Below are 24,780 nucleotides of genomic sequence, written 5' to 3' on the forward strand. Positions count from 1 at the left end.
CAAAGCCAGTTTGAAGATATAATAACAGTTAAGAAATTTATTATTAATATGTATATAAAATTACAAGAGACTGTAAAGAAAAAAAAGATTTATATAAATCAAAAATCCGATGGGAGAAAGAGTTAAATATACAAATTCATGAGGAGATTTGGTCAAAATTATACTATGTAAGTGTTACGAATACAGTAAATGTTGGATATCAAATGGTTCAATATGATTTTCTTCATCAATTGTATTATACACCACATAAGTCAAGTAAGTGTTTTTGATGTGTGAAAGAAATAGGAACATTTTGCATTCAGCGTGGTCTTGTGAAATAGTGGAAAGGTTTTGGAATGAAGTGAGTTTATTAGTAGGGCAAATTATGAAGATAAAGATACCAAAGGATTCAAGAATATTTTTACTTGGAGATATTGATGAAAAGGATATAAAATTGAAATTGGACAAATACCAAGAAAAAATTTCTTAAGTACTGCAATAGCAACTGCAAAGAAATGTATAGTGATATCATGGAAAGATGATAGAGAAGTGTTATTAAATAGATGGTATAATGAGATGTGAAATTGTATACTTTTGGAAAAAATTATGTATAGTTTAAGGAATCGAGTTGAAAATTTTTATAGTATTTGGAAACCATATATGGATTTTATGGATAATTTTCCATCCACCTCTTCCATTTTAACCACTCATCTTAATCAGTAATTTTTAATAACAATTAATGATTGTATATACTAATATTATTGTATATTAAATGGTAGGTGTTTCTTTTCTTTCCTTTTATTAATTTTGGGTAGGAGGGGGGATGGGGAGAAAAATATAAAGTTTTTCTGGTATCATTGGTTATGGATATTTGATTAATATTTTATTCATTTTTTTCCCTTAATGATGCAAACAATTAAATCAAGTTTTAATAAAAGATTTCCTAAATTATCAAGCAAAATGCTGGATGGACTCCCTCCTAGTCTCATGCATTCTGGGCCTAAGCTTTTGAGTGTTGAAAGTGACCTTGCATCCATCTGTCATATAGTCGGTTGAGATTGATCAGCAAGTCCCAAAGAGTACCGGAATTACAATTTGAAGGGAAGGAAATTACCATGTCTTAGAGAAAATGCAGGGTATCTTTTTAATTGAATAGCTCTCTCACAGGTCCAGTACCATTTCAATGAAATGAATTTCCTTCTGTGCAGAAATATTTTAGTATAAAGGGATTGACATCATAATAATAAACAAACCTTATGGAATTTTAGAACCACTCAGCAGCATAGCTATTAACGGTGAGTAATATTTGCAATTTTAGTGACCTGTTGTACATATTACTGAGTATGTTAAACATCTGTTAAACTTAGATTGCATCTGTAAAATAGTAATTTCTGCATGAATATTTAACTTCAAGCCTTGAAATTCGCTTATGGTATTAGCAGAAAAGTTCCCATTAGAAATAAGGATATATTACTAAGTAATGTCATTATGGAAAAACTTATTTAGTATTTATGTCAGATTGAATATGTGTTTTTAAATTTTACTCTTAAGTCTTTTAACTTGTCTAAATTAAATCCATGTTATATATCATCAATAATTCACAAATGGCTGAGTAGTGAAACAGTCAAGCTTTTAATAGCTAAAGACTGGAACACTATCAAACAACCATCCACTTCCTTGACTGATGAGAGCAAAAGGGAAGGGGTAGCCTGCAAGGGGCTATGGGTGAGATCAGTCTCGAGAAGCCTATCCCATCGATAGCAGCCAATCATGGTGTAACAGTGGTTTACCACACCATGTCTCTCAAAGGAATGTGTGGGTGGGAAGGCCAACAACTGTTTGCCTTCTTTAAGGTGGAAGGCTGCCTTATTGAATGATGGTACATTTCCAATGTACCCTTAGTACTGGATGAATTTTATTGGCCAATATATGTTAATACATTTGCCCAAATGCTAGAAATGCCTTTTCTAATATATCCCCTTTGATGATGATTTTATTTTAATAAATGAATTTGCTGGGCTAAGATAGAAAAATATTTTGTATTGTGCTCTGTTGTAGATTAAAAAAAAGTTGTAATATTTGAAGACCAGTGAGTGAGTCCATGGTCCCAGGTCAATGTCCCAAAGGACCTAGTGAGTCAGAATGAGTTGCTACATTTCCCTGCATTCCCAAGGTAGCCACACCTCAGATTAATTCACTGACCATGAACCAGTTTAAGTTTCATAAAGCTGATCCCTATTCACAATTTTTCAGTTATTAGTCAGTATTTCCTGCTACATCACAAGTGTTCTGCAAATGTCAGTTAAGGTGAGTGCCAGTCGATTTTGACATTTAAGAAAATATTACATACATGGGTACATGGATAGGAGTGGTATGGTTGGCTTTGGTTCAGGTGCAAGTCAATATGACTTGGCTAGATGGACTAAAGGGTCTGTTTCTATGTTGTAGAGCTCTGTGGTTCTAAGAAGGTGGAAAGGATGATGAATCTGCTGGATAACTGCCTCACATAAGAATGATTTACTAGGTGAGATCTCTCTTCTACATTATAGATGTTGGTTTCTTGATCAGCACTTCTAATGGATAAAAACTCTTCAGAGAGTGATGGTGAGATACATTTGTGAAATGCATGCATTGAATGTTTCTCAGTGGTAGGAAAGAGAAAAACTTTTCCATAACTTCCAGACCAGAGAAGTTATTAGGTACCAGATAGAATATTTATTTTTCCAAAAGGCACTGGTCATCCAGATGAAAACTTTAATTGGACTTTCAGAAGGCACTTTCAGGTGGCCAAAATCCTCGATTGTAAAGCCGGATATTATGCTTATATGCAGTTGTCAGAAGGCCACCTGAAAGTGCAGGAGGCACCTGCGAGACGAACTTTGTAACCCTCCTCTGGGAGGGACAATTGCCGCAGCACAGTGCACCCCCACCCCACCCAACCATCTGAATGCAGCTGGCTGAAAGCGGCTGCCAAAGGGGTGAGCTGATGATGTGGCAGTGACGTCATCAGCCAGAGATGCCTGGTGTGAATTTTGAAGCACATTGTGCAGGCAGGCTAGTGCAGGTACAGTCGATTTGGGTCAGCATTGTAGAAAAACATTATAATCCAACAATGGCTCCAAAAAAGGCTTCAAACTGGTGTGAAGAAGAGGTAAGACTGCTGCTAGACCATCTGCCTCAGGAATCCCAGGAAAGGAACTGTTCCTTCACAAGGACACATAAGATGCCAGGCAGCAGGCTCATGTCGCCGCTTTGTGAGGGGTGGGGGAGCAAATTGTGGGAATTGGGGAGCTGGGTAGCAGGGACATGCCCTTAAAGGGTGGACATTATGACAGAATGGATGGCCTGGTGCCCATGAGCCTGCTGATCATGACAATCTGGGCTATTGGGTGCAGGACCATCTGCTTCAACCGATGTCCACTCTGACAGGAAGTCTTCCTTGTTAATCTCACATATGTTGTGCAGTACACAGCAGGCAAACACAACATCTGGGACTAAGGCGGTAGAGATATCCAGACACTTGGACAGGCACCACCAGTGGCCTTTTAGATGGCCAAACACATGTTCCACCACTATCCTTGCAGAATTAAGGGCCTTGTTAAAACTTTGATGATCCGGATCCAGTACTCGGTGCTGTGTGAACCCCTTCATCAGCCAGGTTTGTAGGAGTTAAGCTGCATCACCCACAAGATGCGCTGGAACCTCCACTCCATTTACATCCTTGGACACCTTCGGGCACAAAATGCAGAAATGTAGTTAATTCATACACCTGACCATTGATACACTAAGTGTGCATAATATTGACACACGGAGCTTTAAAGGGTGAGCACTCTTGACACGTGGGAAGAGTTAGCCGGCCTGGTCCTCTACTTTTCTATACAGAGGAGAGTTGGTAAGCACTCGGACATCATGCATGTGGCTCGGCCGACCCACAAACACATCTGAGAAGCTGTAACATGAATGGAAAGTGTATTGAAGTTATAGACATTGAGACGTGATGTGATAAAGATCAATAAAGGCTTAACTCACCAGAGCCTGTGGTCAACCACCGCTTGCAGAACCACCGAATGCCACCCTTTGTGATTGTAGTATGCTGCAGCATCCATGCTGGAGGTGATAATGGGAATACGTGACCCATCAATGGCACCAGCACAAATTGGGTATCCCCTTTGTGCAAAGCCGTCAATGGTCTCCTGGAGACATGTTCCACTTGGCAGGGAGATGAAACATTTACTGAGGAACTTCCTCAAAGCAGGAGTCACCTCCTGCACCACCATGCACACAGTGCTGAACCCTATTCCAAAGATGGTACTGATGGATAGATACTCACAAGGGGTGGCATACCACCACAGGGCCACGGCTAATTGAAGTCCAGCCTCCAATGGTTGCAGCAAGTCTGGTCTATGCGGTTTTAGGTGAGGTTCTAAGAGTTCTAATACAAAGTGAAAGGTGCCACGCAACATACAAAAGTGTCTCCTCCACTCACCATCATCAAATTTGGTGAGGACATTACTTCAGAACTCAGCACCCTGGGCTGGGTTCAACCTCCAGAGAGACCGATGTGTCACCATAGCTAATTGACTGATAAGCAGCATTCACCTTTGTCTGCAGCGCTTATGCTCCACACGCCTTTCAGCCACTAACTGCCGCCTTCTTGCCCACAACCTTTGCAGGAACCTTCTCCAAATTGCACCTACATGATTTTCAGATCTCAAGGACATTTGAAGAGCTTCAACAGCAGTAATAGCCTTACCAAGGATCTGACATATCTCGTTTTGAACACTCAGAAAGGCTGAAACCATCATCATTATTTCTCATGCCTGCTCCGGGTCCGCCATCATCCTGTGTTTCTTCTCATCGTTCTCAAAATGACATCACATCAGTGGGCGGGAGTACAGCTAACTTTGGACAGGAGCCAGAGTGCGCTCAGAGGTGCATCCAGTGCAGCTGACCCTTCAGGTGGCCAGCGCTGTGCTTTTAGCGCTGCCACCTGAACGGCAATTCAAAGGGCATCTTCCGCTTCTACAGGTGCATTCTTAGCGGAGAATGCACCTGAAGAAGCCTACTCTTTATTTATGAAGTCCACACAATACAGGTCACTACATTATAAAAGTGGAATTCTATGGTGTGGAAATTTAAAAGACTGGAAAATATTGGAATGAGTAAGGATTAGATTAGATGAGGCTATAATCTTTTGAACAGAAGATGCTGAGGGGAAGCCCAGTTAGGGTGTACAAAACTAAGATGGCATAGATGGACTCAACCTAAAAAGGATTGTTACCCTTGGCCTTGAAAGAGTGTTAGAGGTAGAAACACACATAACGTGTAAACAGTAATTGAATGTGTACTTGAATGGTGACTAGCAGGGCTACTGGTGAACTGGAAAATGTGTGATTGGAAAACAGCCATTATTGTCATCATGAGTCAAGCATCCTTGACTGCACTGTCTGTCTGTGGCCTCATGCACTGTAAAACCAAGGCTACCTGCAAATTGGAGGAGCACACCTAATATTGTGTCTTGCCAGTTTCCAACCAGATGATATTAACATTGACTTCTCCAATTTCCGTTAACGCTTCTCCTCCATATCACTCTTTTGCTTGTACTCTGTTTCCTTTCCTTCAATTCTCCTCTCACTTTCCTTCCTTTTACTATCAGAGAACTATTCTCACAATTTCTCAGTTTCACTTTTCAGCTTTTTTTCTCTTCTACCCTCTCTGCTGTATCAGCATTACCTCTTGCTTGTTAGCCTCTGCTTCTCCCCCTTTCCTTCCACACCCCCCCCCTTTTCTCCTCTCTTCCTAACCCCTCATTCCCCCCCCCCCCCCCATCCCCATCTGCCTGGTTTTGCTCATAGCTGACAAGAGTCCAGGCCCAAAACATGGGTTACTTGTCACTTCCTATGCATGCTTCGTGACCTGCTGAGTTTCTCCAAGCATATTTGCATATTGCATCATGTTATCATATTCTGACGTCCTTCTTTAAAAGCATCTCAGTGTGTCCCAGCTACGTTGGGAGAACAAATTAAAAATGAATGCAAAATTAAACTCAATCCATTTATTTTCACTCAAATATAGAGTGCAACACTGTCTTTCTAAGTGAGGCTAAACAAAATAAAAGGTACTTTCTTTTTGTGGGCTCTCTGCATTCAAAGCACTGAGCTAAAAGAAACTACACTTTCTTTTTGTGTTTTGTACCACTCGGGAAACTAGTTTCGAACCTGGTTTGAAATGAAGAGGCAGTGCTCGTATTTTTTTTCTTGTTTCCCTCCAGTTTAATCAATGGTTAACAATAACATTGGCCTCATATTCTACAATCACAGCAGACCAGATTCTATTCAGTTTTGCTTGGCCTCATTGTGTAAGTGTCAGGAAAATTGAGGAAGGGCTCCTCTCATCTCATCCTGTAAGAGCTCACATGGTACATTAGCAAATTATATCACAAAACGTTCATATACATCTGACTGAGATTAACCTGTGAACTTTACTTCTCAGAAACATAATCTAATATGGCTTCATCTTCCTCTTGGTATGTCCAAGGCCAGCATACTAAATTCTAGCAATTCATTGCTGCATTTACTCCTATTCACCGACATGCCCATTTCCTCATCAATCTGACTCAGAGGTTACTAGGTGGACTTAAAAAAAAAATGGATTGCCCTTCCCAGCAATAAATGCTGGTTCGAAAAAGGTTTAAATTCATTTATCTATAAAACTGATTGAAATCTCATGTAATGGTTAGTGTCTTTTCTGCATTGATTCCTTAACTCGTTTGTCTCTGAGATATGAATGCTACCTTAGTCCTGCCTTGTGCAAATTCCATTGCAATGCATTTTTAAGTTCATTGATGCTACAGTATCCTCACACATTTAGAATACAACTCGTTCAAGTTGTTCACAAATGCGCAGACCTCACTCTATGCTGATCAGCACTCTTTCAACCCTTTCTGTTGCCTCATCAAAGAACTCAGTCAAGTTTCATCAGACATAATTTGCTTTTAACAAATTCATACTTTCCTAAATTAAATATATATTGGATTATTGACGTGCAACTTCTGTAAAAACAGCTGACAGTTCCATACTAATCTGTCAGCATTTACTTGTCAAAGAGCCTCATAACTCAAGCACCAGCCTGTGTGAATGTGGACTCCCACTAAGCCAAATACTGCTGATGTGACAAATGTGCTCCAAAGCAGGTATGGTAAATGTCAGAAAATTCACCATGTTTTGATTTCTTTGAGCAAATTGAACAAAAAAAAGTTTACTGGTGTTTTGAGCTTTATATCTTTTACTTCATTAAAGATGTTAATGATTAGAAAAAAATGTAATAGCATGTCTAATTAAAGAATCCTTCTCACTGTAACAGGTAAAATGTGATCACTAAACTTAAACATTTTTTAAAAATCTATAATGTTTTTTAGCACTTAATATTCATGTAACTTCAAGAGTTTAATTGATGTGAACTATGAGATTGGGACAAAATGTTCCTACCCGCATATTTTTACCGTAAGTTTGGTGAAGGGCTTATGTAAAGGCTGTAAATTAGCCCCAGCCCCAGATTTTTGGTTTATGGCTTTTACTATGTAGAACATAGAACACTTCAGCACAGTACAGGCCCTTCGGCCCTCTCTGTTGTGTCGACCTATATATTCCTACCAAAAAGAACTAAACCCATTCTACCTCATAGCCCTCCATTTTTCTTTCATCCACGTGGCTGTCTAGGAGTTTCTTGAATGCCCCTAATGTTCCAGTGTCCACCACCAAGGCATTTCAGGCACCCACAAATCTCAGTGTAAAATAAACTTACCCCTGATGTCTCACCTAAACTTTTCTCCCTTCATTTTGTACCAATGTCATCTGGTGTTTGCAACTTCTGCTCTGGGAAAAATATGTTGGCTGACTACCTTATCTTGCTGCTTTCTCTTCAGATCATTCAGAGGAAAGTTATTGGAAAGGATACTTAGAGATGGGATATGTACTCATTTGGAAGGACATGGTCAGATTCAAGATAGTCAACATGGTTTTGTGAGGGCAAGTCATAGCATAGAATCATAGAACCATAGAATATTATAGCACAGAAACAGGCTCCTTCAGCCCATTTAGTCTGCGACGAACCACCTTACTCCCTAGTCCCACTGCCCTGCATACTATCCATAGCCCTCCGTACCTCTCCCATCCAAATTCTTCTTAAATATTACAATTAAGCCCACATTCACTACTTCAGCTGACAGCTTGTTCCACATTTCCACCAATCTCTGTGTGAAAAGATTCCTCCGCATGTTCTCCAAAACATCCCCTTTCACCTTTAACCCATGTCCTCTGGTTTATATCTCATTTACCCTCAGTGAAAAGAGCCTACGTATATTTACTCTGTTCTTCCCCCTCATAATTTTAAATACATCTGTCAAATCTCCCTTCATTCTTCTATGCTCCAGGGAATAAAGTCCTAACCTCTTTAACCTTTCCCTGTAACTCATTTCCTGATGACAACATCCTAGTAAATCTTCTCTGCATTTTTTCTATCTTATTGATATCTTTTGTGTAGTTGACCAAAACTGAACACAATATTCCAAATTTCGCCTCACATATGTCTTATACAACCTTACCATAACATCCCACCTTCTATATTCAATACTTTGATTTATGATTTACAACCCTATCCACCTATGATACCACGTTCAGAGAATTGTCCAACTGTATTCCCATATCCCTCTGTTCTACCACACTCCATAGAGCTCTTACATTTACTGTGCTTGTCATTTCTTGGTTTGTCCTTCCAAAATGCAACACCTCACATAAATTCCATTTGCCATTTTTCAGCACATTTTTTTCTGCTGGTCCAGATCCCTCTGTAAGCTTTGAAAAACTTCTTTTCTGTCCACAACACCTCCAATCTTAGTTATCTGCAAACTTGCTGATCCAGTTTACCCCATTATCATTCAGATCATTGATATAGATGACAAAAAACAATGGTCCCAGCACTGATCCCTAAGGCATTAGTCACAGGTCTACAGTCTGGGAAGCAATCATCCTCTACTATTTTTTGGCTTCTCCCATCCAACCATTGTCGAATCCATTTCGCTACTTCACCATGAATACCTAGCGTCAGAACCTTCCTGACTAACCTCCCATGCGGGACCCTGTCAAAGGCCTTACTAAAGAGCATGAAGACAACATCCACAGTCTTTCCTTTGTCAACTTTCATGGTAACCTCCATGAAAAACTCTATAAGATTGGTTAAACACGACCTTCCATGCACAAAGCCACTTTGTCTATCCCTAATCAGTTTCTGGATATCCTTTTTAAACAACAGAACAATGTGAGCTACGCTCTAATCCTCCAGCATCACACCTGTGGCTAAGGACATCTTAAATATTTCTGCCAGAGCCCCTGCAATTTCAACACGGGCCTCCCTCAAGAACCAAGGTCATATATTGTCAGGCCCTGGGATTTATCCAGCCTTATTTGCTTTAAGACAGCAGGCACTTCCTCCTCTTTAATCTGTATAGGTTCCATGACCTCATTGCTTGTTTTCCAGTTTCCTGAGTAAATACTGATGCAAAAAAAAACCATTTAAGATCTCCCCCATCTCTTTTGGCTCCATACCTAGTTGACCACTCTGATCTTTGGGGGGACAAATTTTGTCACTTACTATCCTTTTGCTTTTAAAATACCTGTAGAAACCCTTAAAAATTTCCTTCACATTGTCTGGAAAAGTAACCTCATGTCTTCTTTTAGCCTTCCTGATATATTTCTTGTCATTTTTCTTGCATTTTTAAAAATATTCCTCAAGTACCTCATTTGCTCCTTATTCTAGACACATCTCTTTCTTCTTCTGAACCAGATCCCCAATAACCCACGGAAACCAAGGTTCCCTCTCCCTGCTAACTTTACCTTTAATCCTGACAGGAACATAAAAATTCTGTGCTCTTAAAATTTCACCTTTGAAAGTCCTCAACTTAAAATTTATCCTAATCCACATATTCTAAATCCTTTCTCATTTCCTCAAAATTGGCCTTTCTCCAAGTTAGAATCTCAACCTGTGGCCCAGACCTATTCTCCAAAATTAACAAAATGAATGGCATTATGATCACTGAACCCAAAATGTTCCCCTACACATACTTCTGTCACCAGACCTGTCTCATTCCCTAAAAGGAAATCCAGTTGGTACCTCTATATATAGATTTAGAAAACTTCCTTGAACATATATGACAGACTTCAAGACATCCAACCCTTTTACAGTATGGGAATCCAATCAATAAGTTGAAAATTAAAATCCCCTACTATCACAATCTTATATTTCCTGCAGTTGTCTGCTATCTCTACAGATTTGCTCATAAAATCATGAGAAATATTGATTGGGTGGAAAGTCAGAATATTTTCCCTAGGATAAAAGCACAAATCGTTAGAACATAATACATTTAAGATGAGGGAGAGGAAGTGTAAAGGAGATATGCAGGGAAAATACTTTAGACAAAGAGTGGTAGGAGTCTGGACCTGGCTTCCAGGAGTAGTGGTGGAAGTAGATACAAAGGTAACATTTAAGGTTTTCTCGATAGACACCTGAATATGATGGAGGGATACCTATTAGACATATACCACGGTAATAAGCCGCTCTGACCCACAAGCCTGCGCTGCCCGATTATACCCAATTAGCCTACACACCTGGTATGTTTCAAACGGTGGGAGGAAATCAGAGCCTTCGGGGAAAATCCACGCAGACACGGGAGAAGGTACATACTCCCTACAAACAACGTGGGACGATGCCAGATCCCAATCGCTGGCTCTGTAAAGGTGCTGCACTAACCGCCACGTTAACCATGCCTTGGGCATCATGTTCGGCACATATGGGGGCTGAAGGGCCTTTACTGTTCTTTGTCTTTAATACTCCTTTCTGGCAAGGGAACAAAGTGCCCAATAAGGAACTGTCTCATTGTGAGTGCATGTTCATTAAAAGAGATGTGAAAAAGTTGCCATTCGATTCAACCTTTCATGCTTTTATATCAGCAAAATTAATTAAAAATTAATGTCATGATGATTTAATGTGAGACTTGCTGTAGTCAATATTAGCTCCAACACCCTCACATGGGAGTGAAGAAATAAATATTGATGAGAACACCAAGGGATAAATTTCCTTCTGTTTGACATTATATTATGATTTAAAATCTCCAGCAAACTGCAGCATGTCCAACAGTACAGCACTCCATTAGCACCACACTGGATTTTTTTCTTCATCCAGAAGAGGGAATTGAAACTTCAAGAATAGCAGCAGAAGAGGTCCATTCGGCCTTTCAAAACCTTTTTGCCATTTGGTGTGATCATGGCTGATCATCCAAATTCAGAACTCTGGTTCAACTTTCTACTCATCTCCTTTGATTTCTCTAGTCCTAAGATAATTATGTGAGGTCTTCTTCAATACCTAAAACTTGAAGCTTTACAGCACTATACAAGCCCTTCGGTCCTTGATGTTGGGTCGATCTATGTAAAACTACTCGACAACATGGAACCATAGAACACTACAGCACAGAAACAGGGTCCTTCTCGTCTATGCTGAAACATTTTTTTTGCCTAGTCCCACTGATCTGCACCCATAACCCTCCATACCCCTCCCAGTCATGTACCTGTCCAAATTCTTCTTAAATGTTAAAATTGATCCCGCATTCACCACTTCAGCTGAAAGTTTATTCCACATTCTCACCATGTTTGAAGTTCCACCTAATGTTCACCTTAAACTTTCCCCTTTGACCTTTAACCCATGTCCTCTTGTCTGTATCTTACCTACACTCTGTGGAAAAAAGCCTATCTAAATTTACTCTTTCTATCCCCCTCATCATTTTAAATACCGCTATCAAATCTCCCCTCATTCTTCTAGCTCCTGGGAATAAAGCCCCAACATGTTTATCCTTTCCCTATAACTTAGTTCCTGAAGTCCTGGCAAAATCTTGATAAATCTTCTCTGCACTCTTTCTATCTTATTGATATCTTTTCTTGTAGTTAGGTGACCAAAACTGCACACAATACTCCAAATTTGGCCTCACCAATGTCTTATACACCTTTACCATAACATCCAAGCTCCTATACTCCTTATTTTGATTTATGAAAACCAATATGCCAAAAGCTCTCTTTACAACCCTATTTACCTATGACACAGGGAATTGTGTACAGGTATCTGTATTCCAGGTCCCTCTTTTCTACTGCATTCCTCAGTGCCCTTGCAATCACCACTTTCTTGGTTGTCCTTCCAAAATGAAACACCTCACACTTGTCTGCATTAAATTCCATCTGCCATTTTTCAGCCCATTTTTTCAGCTGGTCCAGATCCCTCTGCGAGCTTTGAAAACCTTACTTGTTGTCCACATTGACTCCAATCGTTGTCATCTGCAAACTTGCTGATTCAATTTAACACTATCATCCAGATCATTGATATAGATGACAAATAACAATGGCCCCACCACTAATCCCTGAGGCACACAGGTCTCCAGTTTGAGAAGCAATCATCCACCACTACTCTCTGGCTCCTCCCGTCCAACCATTGTTGAATCCAGTTCACTATTTCACCATGAGTACCTAGCGCCTGAACCTTCCTCACTAACCTCCCATGCGGGACCTTGTCAGAGGCCTTACTAAAGTCGATGTAGACAACATCCACAACCTTTCCTTCATCAACTTTCTGGGTAACCTCCTCCAAAAATGTCTATAAGATTGGTAAAACATGACCTACCACAAACAAAGCCATGTTGTCTATCCCTAATAATTGTACATCCAATCTCTTAGAGCACCTTCCAATAACTTACGTACCACTGACATCAGGCTCACTTGCCTATAATTTCCAGGATAACTTTTGGAGACTTTATTAAACAACAGAACAATGTGAGCTACCCACCCCCCCACCCCCCCCAATCTTCGGACATCTCACCTGTGGCTAAGGAAATTTTAAATATTCCTACCAGAGCCCCTGCAGATTCTACACAAGACTCCCTCTAGGCCCGAGGGAATATCTTGTCATGCCCTAGGGATTTAATCAGCCTTAACATGCAATCTCTTCCTCCTCTTTAATCTGTATATGTTCCATGACCTCACTGATTGTTTTCCTTACTTCCCAGGACTTGAGTGAATACTGATGGGGGAAAAAAAATAAGATCTCCCCCATCTATTTTGGCTCCATACAAAGCAGACCACTCTGATCTTCAAGAGAACTAATTTTGTCCTTTACTATCCTTTTGATCTTAATATACAGGTAGAAACCTTTTAGATTTTCCTTCACATTGTCTCCCAAAGCAGAAACATCTTGTTTTGCCTTTCTGTTATCTTTCTTGAGGTTTTCTTGCATTTTTATACTCCTCATGTACCTCATTTTCTCCATGTTGCCTATATCTGTTATACACCTCTCTTTAATTCTGAACCCGATCGCCAATATTCCTCAAAATCCAAGGTTCCCTATACCTGCTAACCTTAGCTTTAATCCTGACAGGAACATACAAACTCTACTCTCAAAATTTCCCATTTGAAGGTCCTTCACTAACCTCACACATCTTTGCCTGAAAACAACTTACCCCAATTCACGTTTTCTAGATCATTTCTCATTTCCCTAAAATTACCTTTTCTCCAGTTTAGAATCTCAACCTGAGGCCTAAGACCTATCCTACTCCATAATTAACTTGAAACTAATGGCATTCTGATCACTGGACCAAAAATGTTTCCCTGTACATTCTTCTTTCACCTGTCCAGTCTGTTCCATAAAAGGAGATCCAGTATTGCTTTCTTTCTGGTTGGTACCTCTATATATTGATTTAGAAAACTTTTCTGAACACATTTGACAAACTCCAAGTCATCCAATCCCAGACAATATGTGGAAAATTAAAATCGCCTACTATCACAACCTGCAACTGTCTGCTGTCTCTCTACAGATTTGCTCCTCTAGTTCTCATTGACTATTGGGCAATCTATAATACAACCCTAAGTGTGTAGTCAAATCTGTCCCATTCCTCATCTCCACCCATAGAGCCTCAGTGGATGAGCCATCTCATCTGTCCTGTTTGAGCATGGCTGTGATATTTTCCTTGAAGAGCAATGCTACTACTCACCCTTTCATTCCCCACCCCGCCTCTCACGCCTAAAGCAACAAAAGCCCGCAATATTCAGCTGCCAGTCCTGCCCCTCCTGCAAACAAGTTTCACTAATGGCCACAATGTCATAATTCCACAATGTCAGTCCGTTTTCTAAGCCTGTTTGCCTTTTCTACATTGCTCCTTGCATTGAAATAGATGCGCTTAAGAAAATTTCCACCATATACAACCTGTTGACTTGTAATGGTGCATGCAATCTTCACATCATCTTTTCCCTCCTCCTCTCCTCTATCTGCTCTAGCACTCTAGTCCCATCCCTCTACAAATCTAGTTTAAACCAACTGGAGCAGCACTAGCTAACCTTCCTGCAAGGATATTAGTCCCTCTCCAGTTCAGATGCGAACTGCCTTGTTGGAGTAGGTCCCATCTTCTCTGGAAAAGAGCCCAATGATCCAGAAACCTAAAACCCTCCCTCCTTACCATGTCTTTAGCCATGTGTAAAGCTGCATTATCCTCCTATTTCTAGTCTCACTAACATGTGGCACAGGTAGCAATCCTGAGATCACAACCCTAGAAATTCTGTCCTTCAACCTAGTGCCTAACCTCCTGAGCTCTCCTACCTTTCCTACACACACCATTGGTCCTGATATGGACCACAACTTCTGGCTACTCAATCTCCCTCTTGGGAATGTTATGAACTTGATCGGAGATATCTTGGACCCTCCCACCAGGGAGGCAACATACCATCCATCAATTTCCTGCACAGAACCTTTTATCTGTCCCCCTAACTATGGAATTGCCTATCACTACAGCTCACCTCTTCTCCCTTCCCATCTTAGCCACAGGACCAGACTCTGTGCCAGAGACCTGATCGCTGTTAGTTGTCCCTGGCAGGGGAAAGGTCACAATCTGATTCTTTCTTACCTCAGGCCCATAATCTCTCTATTTTTCTTCCAACCATGTGCCTTTCTAATAGTCTTTTTTTTAAGACTTTATTTAAAATTTTTATAACATGAATACAATAAAGAATTACATTTAAAGAAAAATAGAGAAAAAAAAATTAAAAAGGTATGATTACAATATTACATCAGAAAACTACACAAAATAACATCCCCCCGTTAATTGTAACACAATATTAATAGTCTAACTTAAAATTAGTCCAACCCTCCCCCCAAAAATAAAGAGTGAAGAGTTAATAAAATTGACAATATTATATTTGAAAAAAAACCCACTTACAAAAAAAAGAGATAAAACTTAACCTAAAAAATTCTAACAACAACAAAAAAAAATATTGTCAATACCAAAATATCACACTTAAACATATTTTTAAATCAAACTTAAATGCATATAATTAGCAAACGGAGTCCACTTTAACTTATAAAAAGACATCTTATCCTGAATTGAAAAAGATATCCTTTCCATAGTCAAACAAAATTTCATTTCCAAATACCACTTATCTAAAGTTAGTATATCTAAGGTTAGTATATTTCTATCTTTCCAAGTAAGTGCTATACATTTCTTAGCCACAACTAAAGCTAAATAAATAAATGAAATCTGATAATCCTCTAAACCTAAATCGATTAATGATTGCAATATATCGGGATTAAAATATATCGGGATCTAATACAAGATGGATATTATATAAACTGTTAAAAACAGATTGAATACCTTTCCAAAACTGTTGCAATCGATCACAAAGCCAAACAGTATGCAAAAAAGTATTGGCCGTCTGATCACATCGAAAACAAGAATCCAACTTACTAAAACCAAATTTTTAAAATTTCTCCGGCATTAAATATAGCTGATGAATAAAATTATAATTAATTATCGCTAGTCTAGCATTAATTAATTTCCGAATACTATTCTGACAAATTTCCATCCAAGCTTCTTCAGCTATTTTATGTCCTAAATCTTTTTCCCATTTCAACTTATCTTTATCCCAGTCTTTTTTACTATCAATTTCTTGTAAAATACAATACAAATCAGATATATATCCCTTTTTTGGTATTGAAATTACATATTCTTCAAAACTAGATTCAGGCAATAAAATCATATGTCGACCACATAACTGTTTTACAAAAGATCTTAATTGATAATATACAAATATAGAATTTGCACTAATACCATATTTCCTTTGTAATTCGTCAAAGGAACAAAAACAACCCTCAGAAAAACAATCAGATAATTTTTTTTATTCCCTTCTTTTCCAACCTTTCTAATAGTCTTTTGAATGTCCCAATTGTACCAACCTAACCTCCACCACCATTCCCGGTAACTTATTCCTCTGTGTAAAATAAAACTTACCTCTGACATCTCCCCTAAACCCCCCCCATTCTCCTTAAACATATGTCCTCGGCTGTTCCATCGGTTTGTACTTGTACAATTTGAAGATAATAAACTTGACTTGACCGGCATTTGCTATTGTTACCTAGGGAAAAAGACATTGGCGGTCCACCGAATCTCATCCCCTCATAAACCTAACTCTATGAAGTAATCTCTCATCCTTCATCACTCCAAAGAGAAAAGCCCTGGCTCTGTCAATGTTGTTTCATGATATATTTGATGACAGCCTCAATTGTGTGAAAATTCCACAGGGAGAACAAAATTCTTTCACTTCAGTCCTAAATGCCTGACCCTTGTCTTTAGACTACAACCAAAACTTACTGATTCAGAGGGCAGTCAGTATCGACCAAAGCCACAGGAGGCATGTACATCCATAATGAAAGCCTCATAGAAACATATCAGCATATTGCAGGAGGTTGGTGCCAAGAATATTTAAATTATTTTACTGTTAAATGTCAGCCTGCATGTTAAGGCATGTTTCCACATCTTGGAGTGTGCACAGTCCACTACACTTTGTAGCCTTATCCTTCAACCCTGTTAAAGGCACAGACATCAATGATTCCAGTCAGAAATGGATGTGAAGTCAGAGATACACAAGCCCTGCAAATGCCCATCAGATAGCATCCAATATGTTATCTGACTATTTCTCTCGATGGATGCTGGTGACTTCCTGAGTCCCTCCAGCTTCTCATTGATGCTGGTCCATATTTGCCTCCTGCAGTTACCCTGCTCCTGATCTTCACCATTCCATCACACAAAGACTATGCGTTCAAGAACCTCTGCAGAAATATGAGCACACAGATCTATTCTTGAGTCCCTTTGTAGAATCACGTCACAAAAATGGGTCCACTAAGTCCGTACTGAACTTTATTCACATCTACACCAATCCCATTTGCCTGCAGTAGGACCGTATTCTTCGACGCTTTGTCTATTTATGTGTCTGTCTAAGTGCCTCTTAAATGTAGTAATTGTATCTCATATCACTACTTGCTTTGGTCAAACATTCTATGTATTAATCACTCTGGGTATAAAAAATTCTTAGCTTATAGGTCCCATAATTTCTTCATATCAATTTAAACTTGTTTTGATATGCTGTGGTAAATGGTGTTTCTGCCCATATGCCATCATGTTGAAATGTTAGGAATAATTAAACCACACCTGAAATTGTCAGCCAATGAAGAGTAGAAGTGTTTATTGATGTGGTGTCAGGCTTGATATAGATAAACAATATGTGACCTGGCATCATGATGTCTGAAGTACAAATGACCTCATGACATAATTATGTTGAGTAGGCCAGGGCTTCGCAGTAGACCTGCAGGTTCTGCTGAGTCACTATGCCTCGTGGTTGTAGAGACTAATTACCAGTAGATAGGAGACTATTGATTCTAGCCATCACAAGATGGGAGCTGTTAGCACTGGTTCTGCCCACTCCCTCCAAGCATTCTGCTACAATGCTTACGATAGGAACAAGATTCTGAATATCTACTTCTGGCTGTTCATAATCTGATATGCTTCTTTTATGTTTTCCCTCAGCCCCCTTTGCTCCATAGAAAACAAAAGATCCAATTTCTTCCCATCACTAATTTATTGATCTACTAATCTGTAACTCTGGGTTGGTAAATTAATTGGCCACATGGGTGTTTGTGGATAGCGTGGTATTATGGACTAATTTAAAAAAAAGCCCAATTCAGGCAACATCCTGGTGAATCCCCTCTGAATTCTCTCCAGTGCAACTGGATCATTGCTTTTTTAGAAACAACAAAGTAACTATAAAAAAAACTAATTTCATGATGCAATCTCTTTACACCATAACAATCTTAACTCGTGTTCATTCAACCTGAGATAGGTGAATGTTTGGGAAGTAGATGGATGGAACCAGGAGGGGAAGGGGGATAAAAATGTGTGATGAGGGAGCTGGGAACAAAATTCACCAGGGAGATAGATTGGAAGGAGTGAGAGAGGGGAACATGGGAGATCAGGGTTACCTGAAATTGCCTTTCACCTCTCCTCTAATGGTTCCCATTTTCACCTTCCTTACTGACCAGATTGAATGACTGAGAGCCTTTGTGTTCCCGTTCATCACCTTCCACCATCTATTTCCACTTACCTGTATACCCACCCCTCCTCACACCTTTTATGCTTTCCTTGTCTGCTTCCACCTATCACCCACCATGTACTTGTCTCCCAGCACCACCCCTCTCCTTTCCTTACCTGGCTTCATCTGTCCGTCACCCCTCAGAATCTTCTCGGTCCACCTACTCCCTCCTGGCCCTGATCTCTTGTGTTTATGTGTTTGTAGGTGATGCTTGAAGGATAAATGTTAGTCTGGATGTCAAAAATCAGTCCCTTGATCTCTCTCAGCATTTTGCCAAAGGCTTTTCACTTTCTTTTGAAAGACAATACCATCACTTAATGTTTCACTCCTGGAAGACTGAGGAACATTGAACAGATTTGTTTATACACTAGCTCAAACATCTCTCAAAAGTAACTCTGTCAGTAATGAAGCAGAATGGGTACCTGTGATAACATTATTAAGAATATAACATTGTTCTGATGTAATGAGATTGACTTGATTGCTCAATACAGTTTCTTCAAATGCTACTGGACTTGCTGAGTATTTCCAGTATTGTTGTTTTCTCTTAGATATCCAAAATCTGCCATATTTTACATTTGTTTTGCAAAGTGCTCCAGGGTCCAAATTTTCACGTTGTTATTTTAAACGAACCAAGTCCAGGACCCATTGCAAAATTAGAGAAAATTCTCTACACTTATTTTTGCTTCACTCTTTTGCAGTTACATTTAATGAATGACAGTCTACTTACATGGAGATTGCTGTATCCTCAGGCTCCCTTGCCAGCAAGAGCGATCTATTTTTAACTTCTGTGAGAAAACTGTGATAATGACTTCATTGTAGTACAAATCTCTTAAATTTGAGAGCACATTGATTCTTGCCAATGGAGGACAATTATTTCCCATTACTTCCAATTCCACCATCTGTCAAGAACAGATAAATTCTTGATGATTTACAATGGAAAATATTAGAACAGAAAAGGACAAAAGTTATTACTGCTTAATGACACTGATATGGCTGTTCTTCATTAATTGTCCAGTGATATAATACTGTGCTCAAGTCCATGCATCAATATATCCATGCTCATTATTCTATGTAAAGTTGCAGAGCAAGAATTTCAGATGACTCTCCCAGATGAGTTAGCTGAGCCAGTGAGCCACAATCCAGTGATTATTGGGAATCAGAGGTGGAGAGGGTGAGAAAATTTACATTCTTGGGAGTCACTATCTCAGAGGATCTTTCCTAGATCCAACACACTAACGGCATAGTGAAGAAAGCATGTCAGCACCTCTCGAAGTTTGTGGGGATGTGGTATGCCATGAGAAACCCCAGCAAATTTCTACAGTTGTGTAATGGAAAGTGTGCTGACTGGCTACATCATGGTATGGTATGGGGAACCAATACTCCCCAAGCATAAAGCCCTCCAAAAGGTAGTGGACTCAGCCAAAACCCTCCCCACCATCAAGAACATCTCCTGGGAAAGCTGCCATCGGAGAGCAGCAGCAATCATCAAGGATCCACACCACCCAGCACACGCTCTCTTCTCGCTGCTACCATCAGGAAAGAGGTATAGGCACCACAAGACTCAAACGACCAGGTTCAGGTACAACTGCTACCCCTTCACAAGAAGACTTCTCAACAACAAACTCAAACAAGGATCATGTAAGGACTCTTACTTTTGCACTTTATTGATTAAAAAAATCTCTATTTATTTACATTTATTTACATATGTTGTCTGTTTCCAGTTATTTATTTGTTTACATCTGTCCATTGTGTACAGTTTTTTTTCAATGCACTAGTAATAAGTAGTAAATCTGCCTCACCTGCAGGGGGAAAAAAAGAGTCTCAGGGCTGTATGTGATGTCATGTATAAACTTGAAATAAATCTGATATCTATCAGAGCTGCTGTTTCCATCACCCAGCATAATGCTGCATCCAGTGATGGTATAAGGCAGAATGAAATTCCAGGGAACAGGTCGCCAAGCATTAGCCTGACAAACACTGAAGTCTGTGGGATATTGGGTGGCTGACTTTTATTGATTCCCATGTTCAAGGTCCATTTTATTTATAATTTTTAAAAATAAACTTAGGCACACAGCACAGTAACAGACCATTTCAGGCCCCGAGTCTGTGCTGTCCAACTTGTACCCAATTAACCTGCACCCATGGAAGTTTCAAACAATTTTTCTTGAACTGTTCTCTGTATTTGGTATCAGTTCCCCTCTTAAAGGGAGCAGATATCCCTCATCCAGATCAGTATGTTTATTTAACAATTTCATTACTTTAATGGCAAAATTGATGTGGCAGAATTCTAACATGTGACTAGCATGTGAGCAAGGGAAGCTGGCTGTGTCCTGTTCTATGTGCCTGTGTTATTGTGGGAGCAAGGGATGGACCGTGCAAGGTCAGTCTTTCTCTAACTTTGCGCAGGATTGCATCTTGCGGTGAAGATTACACCCAATCTGACCCAGCCATTGTTATAAAGTGGTAAGGACATTGGCACGGTTACCCAAGGCTGTGAATACTTTCTTTGCAAATTTTGTTGGTCAAAACATTGGACTAAGTTCGCTGAAAGATGAGAAAGAAAAACATGAATTATATCGATGAATTCTTCTTGAAGGGCCCAAGTTCAAAATTATCTATCTTTATCATTGCTATATAATGTATACTGTTTGACCTGCTGAGTTTTTCCAGATTTTTGACTCCGGTGGAGTTTCAAGCATTGTATTTTTACTTCAATCATGGTATCTGCAGACTTTCATGTTTTGTTCCTGTATTTATATAGCACCCTTTATAATGCTAAAGCGGTTTAAAGCAAAGGATGCATATTTACCTTTCCAATGTAAGAAACATGGCAGTCAACTTAAGCTACCATAAATGACAATGTGAGAATGAAGGTAAATTGGGCGACATCAGAGATCTTCTTTGGTTGGAGACCAGACCATAAAAGTGGGGGATCAAGAAAAACCTGCTCAAACTTTATAAAGCTGCTAATAATGCTGCACGCTGGGGTTGTTGGCAGTGACTGGGATAACTGCCTGCCTCATTCAAATGACATTAAGTGGAATGCTGGCTCAACTGGCAGTGCTGGTCCTGCACCTGGCATTGGACCTTGGCTGCTCTCTACCTGGAGCTTGCATGCTCTCCCTGTGACCACGCAGGTTTCTATCCTGGGAGCTCTGGTTTCTTTCCATATACAGAAGCTGCATTAGATGGTAGGTTGGTTAATTCTTGTAAAGTACCTTAAATGGAGATGGATTGCAGGAGAGTCGGAGAGAAAATGATGAGCATGCATAGGAAAATAGGTTTGATAGAAATAAATGAAGAAATTGAGGGAGCAGTCATCGTCAGAGTGGGCTGAGTCAGATTGGTAAGGGTTTGGCTCATCAGTTTTTGGCGAGAACAGATAGGAGGCAAGAAAGAGTAGGAGTTGATGTAACAAAGGGTCACCTTTTTCAAGGAACAAAAAGGATTCAGTAGGTATTTAAAATTATGAGGGAGATAAATGTAGGCAGTCTTTATCCATTGAGGTTAGGTGGGATACAAACCAGAGGACATGGGTTAAAGGTGAAAGGGGAAAAGTTTAGGGGGAACTTCTTCACATAGAATGTGGTAAGAGTGTGGAGGCAATGGTGTGCCAACATTAAAAGATTTCACACACAGGCATCTTCCATTCCTCAGGGCTGAACATTTTTGATCTTAAGGAAATGCTGAAGAAAAATAATTCAATGTTCCTGCTACTTTTTGTTTAACCAGGACATTTATTTTCACAAGTTCTTCTTTGCCTTTATTTGCCTGAGCAGTTCTTTGAAGTTGCATCAATTTCCTTTAGTCAAAGTTCAAGTCTATTCCATATATTTGAAAATCCTGCATTGTGACTGAATTGATTGCACTACATTAAGAACATTTGAAAAGTTATTCAGTGGTCTTTATTTTTACTTTTGAGATAACATGGTGATTTAATGTTTAACCTCTTCAGTTACTTCTCCTTAGCTTTCTTGTATGCAATCCCATTTTGCATTGTGCATTTCCAAGGGACTACATTTCAGTGATTAATAGGCAATTCTGGGGACTGACAACTTTTGCCTATTTTCTTCTGTAATGCACGTCAAAAGAACCAAAGACTTGTTGATCCAAACCAAGGCTTTTATTAACTAAAAGACGAGCATATCACAAGTAGGTTGACCCGTCCAGAATGACCTGGTCTGGCTAGGAGCAATCCTTTAAGACCTGCCAGTAGGTGTGGCTACACTCTCAGCCAATCACAATCATCCTACACTACCATCTGTACATATGTACATATACACATTGGTGATAGAATCTGTACTATCACATCTTCACCTTGTTGTCACTTTAATGGAGGCCCAAGTAATTTCTCCATCTCTGCTATGATTTCTATCAGCATGGCATGTAGAAGGGACCACCCTTGAACTTTATTGAGGTCTTAGTTTCTCCATAATCGTTCCCTCTATTAAATCTGCCAACATTTTAAGATTGAGATGCACAGTAACATGTGAGCATTTAAAAGACCTCTCACCCTGGTACCTGGTTCAAGTCAATCCAATCCTTATTTCCATCTTGAATATGTTTATTTATACAAGTAAGTCAGCCAATATCCCACTGACTATACTATTACTTGCTTACTGATGAAAAAAGAATTCCAAGAAGAGCACCAAAGGATTCAGTCCTAAAAGAGGTCATTAAAGCATTATCTGAGGGGATGAGTTACTTTGAAACCTCTGGGAAAAGCCTTATTCTCCCTCTGATGCAAGCAGCATTCAGGAGTTTGACATGAAAACAGCAATGAACCATTCAACAACATGGCTAGCTGCAAAAATGATGCTGTGTGAGCAGGTGTTGTGAGGGTCAAGATGAGGGGTATTGTCAACGACCATGATTGAGCTTGTTAACAGAGAAATCTTTGGGCATGGGACAACTGTGTGGCCAAACAATGAAAAGCAGAGATAGTGGCTTCCATCACACCTGACCAGAGATGATGAGAAATAATGGGATTTGGTGGTCAGTCAGCACATGGGCAAACACTGCCAGTTTGAAGCCGCTGTTCACACACACTTCACTGGACAGGATGCAGCCCTCAAATCTCACATATCAGCACTCAATGGTGACGTTATTTGTCCCGCCTAACACCAGTCTTGAAATTCATCCTCTCCACACCCAGCTATGGATAATTCATTCTTGAGGGATGCCAGCAGATGGCAGAGGTTTGCACCTTGTTCCTGACCTTACAGCACTTAATTTTAGTCTATTTAAACACCGGTCTAAATATCTCTTAAATGTAGTAATTGTACCTTATTCCACTTCCAACATCTGACAATGAGTTTCAGACATCAATCATTCTCTATGTAAAAGTGTTGTCCAATCCCCTTTAAATCTTTTTTCTCACCTTAAACCAATGTATCCTTTTGTTTTTATATCTCGACCATGGGGAAAGATTCTAACTATTTGTCCTATGTCCCTTATAATTTTATGCACTTCTCTCAGATTGGCCCCCACCCTATCATGAAGTTCTTGAAATTACTCACAGGTCAAGATTGAAACAGAATTTGAACTGATAATTTTGATGAGATTTATGCACATTATAAATGAAAGATGTTGAACCGAGCATTACCAAGGATCTGTTTTAATGGTTCTCTGCCAGTAATAACCATTCCCAAGCAAGGAAATCACAGCAAGCATCTGGCTGGATCTGAGTGGGTCGATTAAGATGAGATTTAAATAATTGATTTAAAAGCTGCAAACAAAAAAAATGATTCGCTGGATTTTATTTTAAGAAATATAAAACACGAAACCCACGAGCAATTGATGAGGCTATGGAATTTCAAGTTGGAAACTTTGGTTCTAACTAGGATTCACAGATAGGTACAAAACATATTTGTTTGGATTCTGGCTCTCCTGAGGGATTAAAGGAAAAAAAAATGTTAAAGCAACAGGAATAACATATTGGGAAATGATTAAGAGATAAAAAAGACTTTGCTACAAGTTTTCTGTTTCCAAATGTTGAAGACTAAAAATGAGATTTAAGATTAACTAAGAAAGCAATATTTGTATTTATAAAGCATCTTTCACACCTCTTTCCATTGCCACTTACACTCAATGAAGTACTTTTCAAGCATAGTATCGGAAATAGAGCAGGCAAATTGTGCACATCAAGATCCCACAAAGAGCAACGTGATAAAATCCAGGAGGATTCTGTTTGATGTCTCAACTGAAAGATGGCACCTCTGACAACAAGGTACTTTTACAGAGCCACACTGGAGTGTCAGCTCGGGCACTTGTATGAAAGAGATTTAGAACATAAGATGGA

General features: G+C 39.5%; 1 long non-coding RNA gene across 1 annotated transcript in view; it reads left to right on the forward strand.

Annotated features, from left to right (window-relative positions):
- Nucleotides 1-2,176: 2,176 nt before the first annotated feature.
- Nucleotides 2,177-24,780, forward strand: part of LOC138764783 (uncharacterized) — a 28,451-nt gene continuing 5,847 nt past the window's right edge. The window contains exons 1-2 of the long non-coding RNA XR_011358308.1: nt 2,177-2,286; nt 2,428-2,503. This is a non-coding gene — a long non-coding RNA (uncharacterized lncRNA). The remainder of the gene's footprint in view (nt 2,287-2,427; nt 2,504-24,780) is intronic.

The sequence above is a fragment of the Narcine bancroftii genome, chromosome 1 (genome assembly GCF_036971445.1).
Source record: "Narcine bancroftii isolate sNarBan1 chromosome 1, sNarBan1.hap1, whole genome shotgun sequence".
NCBI lineage: Eukaryota > Metazoa > Chordata > Chondrichthyes > Torpediniformes > Narcinidae > Narcine > Narcine bancroftii.